Source organism: Nerophis lumbriciformis, linkage group LG37, assembly GCF_033978685.3.
Source record: "Nerophis lumbriciformis linkage group LG37, RoL_Nlum_v2.1, whole genome shotgun sequence".
Classification (NCBI taxonomy): domain Eukaryota; kingdom Metazoa; phylum Chordata; class Actinopteri; order Syngnathiformes; family Syngnathidae; genus Nerophis; species Nerophis lumbriciformis.
The window spans coordinates 19672460-19681873 of record NC_084584.2 but is presented as its reverse complement, the minus strand read 5'-3'; positions in this window follow the sequence as shown (position 1 = coordinate 19681873).

Sequence of the window (9414 nt, the reverse complement as noted above, 5' to 3'; positions counted from 1 at the left end):
TACAGTGAAAGCAGCGTATAAGCGACGTAATTGACATCACACTATGAGTGACACGTCCACGAGCCAATAGAATGCCGAGAAGCAAGTCCACTCGACCAATCGATTTGCATCACGCTACAGTGGGCCGGTCTACAAGGAGAGGACATGACGGAGATGACGGCCATGTTGTGTGCCATAGTGTTCGTATCCCTCCGCCACACAGTATTTACCTTTTGCATGATTTTTGCATGTGGGCAAAATGTCAGTACTGTATAGTGCCTGTGCTACAGCCCGCTAGCTCATTTGTTTGCCGTGCATGGCACACACGACTTGTTTGTACGCTACTAAAACCTGGAAAAATTGTGTTTTCCAGCAGGTGTTTGACGCTAAATTCGTCCTCCTGTAGATATTGGAACAACGTCACTAGACGAACCAGACGCATCATACCACCATGCACTAAGTGGACAATTTTAAGATAGTTTATTGATCTTTTGCTGGAACTTTGCTACAGCAACCACATTTACACGCTGTATAGTACAAATAAAAATGTTAAAAAATTAAAATTATAATAATATTGAATATGTATTATGACTACTTGCGTGTCGACTATACATTCCACACACATTGTGTGTGTATTGCTTTAAGGTTGTGATCTGATTAAAGGCTGACAATGCAATTGTTCATCAACCGTACAACCTTTTTAAAGTTAGCGTGCAGTGCTTGCACTCAAACAGCTTCCTATGCAGTGCTCACTTGTGATTGTCACCAAGGAAACACCAATGTCAATTTATTTTAAAGCATAATGCAATTTAATAACGCAATTTGTGTCAATCACTTGAATAACTATAGCTCAAACCCTCCTGCTGTTATTTATTTTAAAGCCTGAACATTCACAGCAAAATAAAAAGCAGTCTACTGCCACTTTGCATACAGTTTTTGTTATTGTGTTAGTGAATATAATTTGTTTTAAGCATATTTGTCTCAGTTTCATTCATATATATGAATGAAACTGAGACAAATATATGTGGGCTGTTCAGACAAAAACATTGACCTTTTTTGCATGGCCTGGAGTACCCCAAGCAACTTCTCTAATAGCCATTATATTTGATCACATTAATAATATATGAACAAACCATGTTTGAAACTTGTATAAATATACCACAACCGCATTATATATATTTTTAATAGTAAACAGATTGATTGGCAACACTAAATTGGCCCTCGAGTGTGAATGTGGTCTATCTGTGTTGGCCCCTGAATGCAGCTTAGATAGGCTCCAGCACCCCCCGTGACCCCGAGAGGGACAAGAGGTAAAAAAATGGATGGATGGATATTTTACCACATAATAAACTTACTTAATAAACTGCTTTATACGCTTTGGCCAGGTGAGGGCGGTATACAGGCAAACATTCGTATTCCAAAACATGTAATGCATAAAATGTCCACAAAGTGGGAGTATTGTGCTGGATTTCACTAATACTCGTTTATTCGTGTGTACGTCGAAGAGAAATAAAGTATTAATATAATTATTATCATTATTATATTTTAGTCTGAAATAAGTTATACAAAGCCTTCAAATATAAATTTATATTTATACACATATATATACATATATATACACACACATATATATATATATATATATATATATATATATATATATATATATATATATATATATATATATATATATATATATATATATATATACTGTATACATACATACATACATGTATGTATGTATGTATGTATGTACGTATGTATACAGTATATATATATATATATATATATATATATATATATATATATATATATATATATATATATATATATATATACAGTGACGTGCAGTCACTAGAGGCGGGGCCTCACCTGCCATCATGGAAAGAAAAAAAAAGTAAAAATAATTTTTTTAAATTAAATTGTTATATGTATCCAGTGGTTATACTATAAAGTTATTTTCCATTTAACTTCACCCGTTTTAGATTATTTTTATTTAAAATCGCTGAATTTTCACATTTGCCGTTCAAATACTGAGAAGAGACGGTGCGGTGAACAGCAGCCAGTTGAGGCACGTCACTGCGTTGTGCCTCACCATGGATTGCGGACTCGGCTAACTGCTGGTCTGCTGTGCAGTGAGACCGTATTGCTATATGAATTATATTATACATTTCCATAGTTTAGTTAGCTGAGGTATATAATGTACAGTGTATTTTGTCAACAACTGTATGTGTGTAACGTATTTCTTGTGCTGAGCGATCATAAAACAGCTGCAAAAGACGCACTGGCTGAGGCTCGCCTCCTGCACCCCCGCCGTAGAATGCACGGCAACCCCTGACGGGAGTGTTATATCAACTAAAGCCCACACTTAAACTTTCCACGTGCAAGATTGAATCTATTTAAAAAAGTTATTTCATAAGAAGCCAAAAAGTGCAAAAACAATAATGTTCGTGTTGGAGGAGTTGTGAATGACTGCAGGGCCACAACATTAGGTACACCTGCAGACTGCAGGTGTATCTAATTCACAACTCCTCCAACACGAACATTATTGTTTTTGCACTTTTTGGCTTCTTATTAAATAACTTTTGTAGCCTATTTTTATGGGCTTTCCTCTTTGTGATGTTAAGTTCCTGTTATGCGCTGTTATACAGTATATGCCTTGAGCTCTTATTTTGAAAGCGCTAAGAGCGGAAGTGATGACACGGAGTGGAGCGGAAGTTTTTGAAAGAAGGTAAATAAAGTGGTCCTCGTGTAAACTGGAGCCTCCGTGTTTGGTATTTTGTAGTTTCATACAGTATAGGCGACATTTATAAACCCTCGGTTACACTTTTTTAAATAGATTCAATCTTGCACGTGGAAAGTTTAAGTGAGGCCTTTAGTTGATATAACACTCTCGTCAGGGGGTGCATTAATCCAGCACAACAGCAGCTCATGGACTTATTTTATAAGTAAAGGTAAGACCATAATAACGTTTTTTTTAATTAAATGTGCTTTTTTGTGTGCTACAGTTTGTATGTGTAAAGTTAAAGTTAAGTTAAAGTACCAATGATTGTCACACACACACTAGGTGTAATGAAATGTGTCCTCTGCATTTGACCCATCCCCTGGGAGGTGAGGGGAGCAGTGGGCAGCAGCGGCGCCGTGCCCGGGAATAATTTTTGGTGATTTAATAACCCCCAATTCCAACCCTTGATGCTGAGTGCCAAGCAGGGAAGAATGCTGGTATGAGCTTTTAAACATAACCCGTTAACTGCTGCCAATCAAATGGTGAATAAGATACTCTTTAGGGTTCATATGTTTGTAAATCTGACTGTGATGAAGTCAGTGCCTCACCAGCCATGAACCTCACCGCACGTCACTGATATACACACACATACATACATATATATATATATGTATATATATGCATACATACATACATACATACATACATACATACAGATTATGAACTTTTTTGAAATCATGCACACAGTTATACTTATAAGGGAGTATTATTGTGTAACAAAACTTAGAAATGATAAATCATACTAATACTTAGTTGCAGAATGTATTTTACTTCGTTCCATAATTCTCAAAAGGAGCAGACAGGAGGGTAAATTGTAGGCAATTAAGGAAAGTTTCCCCAGACAACATAACCTTTATCTCCAATAGTATTTCTAATAGAACCACAGTAAAAAGGTGGTTAAAATATGAGTCTATCTGGTGTAAAAAAACAACAACAAACTTACGATGTGAGTAAAACTGTAAAGTACTGCAGTGCAATTCTAGAAAATTCCAAATAAACTAACACATTGTCTTCTAAATAAAATCAATTTGGAGAGAATTAAGTATATTGACTTATCCCAGTAATTAGGGCCAAATATTTCATAACGCGTCATAAGTCATAAGTAGCTATATGAAAACAACCAGCTTTTGTCTCTAAATTACTTTGCAAATAATTATTGGTTCTTATAATTAAATTAAACATGAAACAATACACTGTAAAAAAAATAATCCTATTTTTATGGTTAATTTACTCTAAATTTCTACTGTAATTTTTCTATTTTTTTCAAATAGTTTCTAAAACTGTAGAATTGAAGACATTATCTGTAAATAAACAATCCGCCTGTTATTTTAAGTAATATGCCAGTAATGACAAACTATGTATATTTCTATTTTTTTTTACAGAAAAATACCAAATTAATTATACATAGCATTTTTTGTTTTCTTAAATTTCAAATTCATGTAAAATTACAGTAATTATCTTTCATTAAATATGTAGCTTGTTATATAAAAGTCTATGTCCAGACTAACAATCTAACACAGGGGTGTCAAACTCAAATACAGAGTGGGCCAAAATTTAAAACTGAACAAAGCCGTGGGCCAAGGTTGAACAAATTAACCTTTTAATAGGGACCCAAACAAGTTTTGCATTGAATATTGAACAAGCAAGGCTTATATAACTTTATAGTTACATTCAAAATCGAGTTTCAAATAATAATAATAATAATTAAAAAAAATCAATGGCATATCAAATACAATTTAAATAAAAATGGAATGCCTCTTTTCTATTTGCAGCCTTCTGAGGTAAATATCAACATTAACTTTTTCCACAGGCTAATAAATTTGAAAATAAAATAACAATGAATAAAACAACCATTCAGGACTTTAAACTGCTCAGTTTGCAACACACTAATCAAATCTGATGTGCCCAAGCCAGATACCTGGCATCTTTTCTTGGAAGCCAGTTCATTAATGTCGGGGCTCAGGCTTTGAGCTGAGGCAATCTTCATTATCGAACGAAGGTGTTCATCAGTCATTATATCTTGTCCACCCCGACCACAGTCTTGGGGGCGTGCCTTAAATGCACTGCCTTTAACGTACTCTACGAGCTATCATCACATCCGCTTTACATCCATTCTAACATCGTTCAGACCCAGTCACAAGATATGTGCGGCTTCTGTACGCACACACGAGTGAATGCAACGCATACTTCATCAATAGCGATACAGGTTACACTGAGGGTGCCAGTATAAAAAACTTTAACATTGTTAGAAATATACGCCACACTGTGAATCCACACCAAACTAGAATGACAAACACATTTCGGGAGAACTTCCGCACCGTAACACAACATAAACACAACAGAACAAATACCCAGAATCCTTTGCAGCACTAACTCTTCCGAGACGCTACAAAATACACCCCCGCTACCACCAAACCTACCCCCCACACACACACACACCTTGTAGCGTCCCGGAAGAGTTAGTGCTGCAAAGGGTTCTGGGTGTTTTTTCTGTTGTGTTTATGGTGTGTTACGGTGCGGATGTTCTCCCGAAATGTGTTTGTCATTCTTGTTAGGTGTGGATTCACAGTGTGGCGTATATTTCTAACAGTGTTAAAGTTTTTTATTCGGCTACCCTCAGTGTAGCCTGTATCGCTGTTGAAGAAGTATGCGTTGCATTCAATTGTGTGTGCTGCAGAAGTCGCACATGTTATCTGACTAAGCCAGCACTCATTGGACTGACTGAAAAGCAGACGTGACGATTTTCGGGATGGGCGCTGAAGTTTGGAAGACTCCCGGGAGGGTTGTCAAGTATTGGAATTAGCGGTGAATGCGGTGTTACCGCGGCACCGCCGCAATATATAATCGGTGGGCCAGCTTTAGTGTTAATTTGATATCGCCTCAAGGGCCAAGTGAAATTACACGGCGGGCCAAATTTGGCCCGTGGGCCAGAGTTTGACACCCATGCTGTAGAATAAAGGTATTTTTCTGCAGAACTGTTTGCATCGTCACTTTATCAAAGGTGGTTGATCTTAACAATTCAGAAAAAAACTGTAAAATAATGGTATTTTTCTGTGGAACTGCCAGCATTGTCACTTCATTAAAGGTGTTTGATCGTAATAATTTGTAAAAACTCTGTAGAATAAAGGTAATTTTCTGCAGAACTGTTTGCATCGTCACTTTATTAAAGGTGGTTGATCTTAATAATTTAGTAAAAATCTGTAAAATTACAATATTTTTCCTGCAAAACGTTTTCTGTAAATATAATGTTTTTGATCATTATTTGGTTTACAATGTTTTACTTTAATTTTATGGTTTTCGTTTGGCAGCCATAGCTGCCAGTTGATGACCGTTATTTTTACAGAATTTTTTTTTACAGTGTAAATAAAATATATTGTGCATGTATTTTATCACAAGTAATAAGTTTTATATTTAATTTCTTTGTATATAGATTATTTATTTTATCTTATATCCTGACTTGTTGGTGTTTTGAAGTCAAGTGCAGTGCATTTATCTTATTTGCATTGTCCTCAGTCAATTTATCCAAAATAAACCCCACTAGATTCAACAAAACGTCTTATATCTTTATTAGAATTTGAGATATGTGAGCTGCTTTTTCAATAAATACATGTGCCAAGTCTACGTTTGTGAGTTATGCCTATATATATTTTAGAAAAGAAACAAATATCATCAAAAGCAGATTGCTATATGCAATGGGATTGCATTTAAATGTGGACCATGTCATCATTTTGCACTCCCATCCAGAAATGCACAAATAATAGCTCTTCTGCACGTGTTCAGTGATGTATAAAAGAAACACAACTTTTCCAAAAGATTTGATTGCAAATATTTTACAAGACGCATGTGCACGTCGAGGAAAACATTCATCTTACCTCCATTATGGCTGCATGCAGCATCTTCAACTTGCGTACATCTGAGAGAAGTAAACCACAGAAAAAACGTTTTAGTTAACTCATTGTCTCCTAAAAAGTTCGTTGAAATAGTCAACATAACAAAATGATAATAATGTATTGGAGTTTGAGGTGATTTGCATGCTGCATATTTTAGCCTGGAGGTATTTCCCTGCTCATTGATGTGGTCTAGACAGACATGACATGGGTCAAAATTTCCTGCATGCAAATGTCGCAGCAGCATGTCTGCACACACACGAACACACGTGCACGCGCACACAGAGTTGAGGCCCTCAATGGGCTTTTCATTCATTGACTCACCACATTTGGGATTATCATGATAATTAAGGCAATACAGAGCCTTATATGTCCACTATCCACATATTTAAAAGTGATAAATGACTTTGCAATGAGCTGAAAATCACATTTGACCTTTCTGCTGGTGCCCTTCCTTCATTTTTGTTTGTGATATAAAGTAAAGTGCTATACAGCAATAACCATTCGACTATGATGACACTTAGTAAGGAACACTTATTGCACATTTGAGATGATGGGAACATACAGGTAAAAGCCAGTAAATTAGAATATTTTGAAAAACTTGATTTATTTCAGTAATTGCATTCAAAAGGTGTAACTTGTACATTATATTTATTCATTGCACACAGACTGATGCATTCAAATGTTTATTTCATTTAATTTTGATGATTTGAAGTGGCAACAAATGAAAATCCAAAATTCCGTGTGTCACAAAATTAGAATATTACTTAAGGCTAATACAAAAAAGGGATTTTTAGAAATGTTGGCCAACTGAAAAGTATGAAAATGAAAAATATGAGCATGTACAATACTCAATACTTGGTTGGAGCTCCTTTTGCCTCAATTACTGCGTTAATGCGGCGTGGCATGGAGTCGATGAGTTTCTGGCACTGCTCAGGTGTTATGAGAGCCCAGGTTGCTCTGATAGTGGCCTTCAACTCTTCTGCGTTTTTGGGTCTGGCATTCTGCATCTTCCTTTTCACAATACCCCACAGATTTTCTATGGGGCTAAGGTCAGGGGAGTTGGCGGGCCAATTTAGAACAGAAATACCATCCATCCATCCATCCATCCATTTTCTACCGCTTATTCCCTTTGGGGTCGCGGGGGGCGCTGGAGCCTATCTCAGCTACAATCGGGCGGAAGGCGGGGTACACCCTGGACAAGTCGCCACCTCATCGCAGGGCCAACACAGATAGACAGACAACATTCATACTCACATCCACACACTAGGGCCAATTTAGTGTTGCCAATCAACTTATCCCCAGGTGCATGTCTTTGGAAGTGGGAGGAAGCCGGAGTACCCGGAGGGAACCCACGCATTCACGGGGAGGACAATACCATGGTCCGTAAACCAGGCACGGGTAGATTTTGCGCTGTGTGCAGGCGCCAAGTCCTGTTGGAACTTGAAATCTCCATCTCCATAGAGCAGGTCAGCAGCAGGAAGCATGAAGTGCTCTAAAACTTGCTGGTAGACGGCTGCGTTGACCCTGGATCTCAGGAAACAGAGTGGACCGACACCAGCTGGACTGCTGCTGAGTGGTCCAAAGTCATGTTTTCTGACGAAAGCAAATTTTGCATTTCCTTTGGAAATCGAGGTCCCAGAGTCTGGAGGAAGACAGGAGAGGCACAGGATCCACGTTGCCTGAAGTCTAGTGTAAAGTTTCCACCATCAGTGATGGTTTGGGGTGCCATGTCATCTGCTGGTGTCGGTCCACTCTGTTTCCTGAGATCCAGGGTCAACACAGCCGTCTACCAGCAAGTTTTAGAGCACTTCATGCTTCCTACTGCTGACCTGCTCTATGGAGATGGAGATTTCAAGTTCCAACAGGACTTGGCGCCTGCACACAGCGCAAAATCTACCCGTGCCTGGTTTACGGACCATGGTATTTCTGTTCTAAATTGGCCCGCCAACTCCCCTGACCTTAGCCCCATAGAAAATCTGTGGGGTATTGTGAAAAGGAAGATGCAGAATGCCAGACCCAAAAACGCAGAAGAGTTGAAGGCCACTATCAGAGCAACCTGGGATCTCATAACACCTGAGCAGTGCCAGAAACTCATCGACTCCATGCCACGCCGCATTAACGCAGTAATTGAGGCAAAAGGAGCTCCAACCAAGTTTTGAGTATTGTACATGCTCATATTTTTCATTTTCATACTTTTCAGTTGGCCAACATTTCTAAAAATCCCTTTTTTGTATTAGCCTTAAGTAATATTCTAATTTTGTGACACATGGAATTTTGGATTTTCATTTGTTGCCACTTCAAATCATCAAAATTAAATGAAATAAACATTTGAATGCATCAGTCTGTGTGCAATGAATAAATATAATGTACAAGTTACACCTTTTGAATGCAATTACTGAAATAAATCAAGTTTTTCAAAATATTCTAATTTACTGGCTTTTACCTGTATAGCCTCCTGCATGAAACCCAGCAACTATTTTTGTCCTCTGTAAGGGACACTTTTTTCAAACACAAAAACACACAAGTTGAAATGTGCAGAAGATGCATGTTGGGCTGCGGTCATATTTGATGAGTGTGGCTTTTTTCTTCCCGAAGGCTGCCTTAATAGAGAATATTTTTTATTTAAAAAATTATAATAAGCTTGTTGTGTTTACAGTTTTTAAAGCATATTTATTTTATCAACAGATTGAGGTGGTTTTGACTGCATATAGTTATTTTCAAAGAACAATTCCTCCAATTTCCTCTGTTGTGGACATGAGC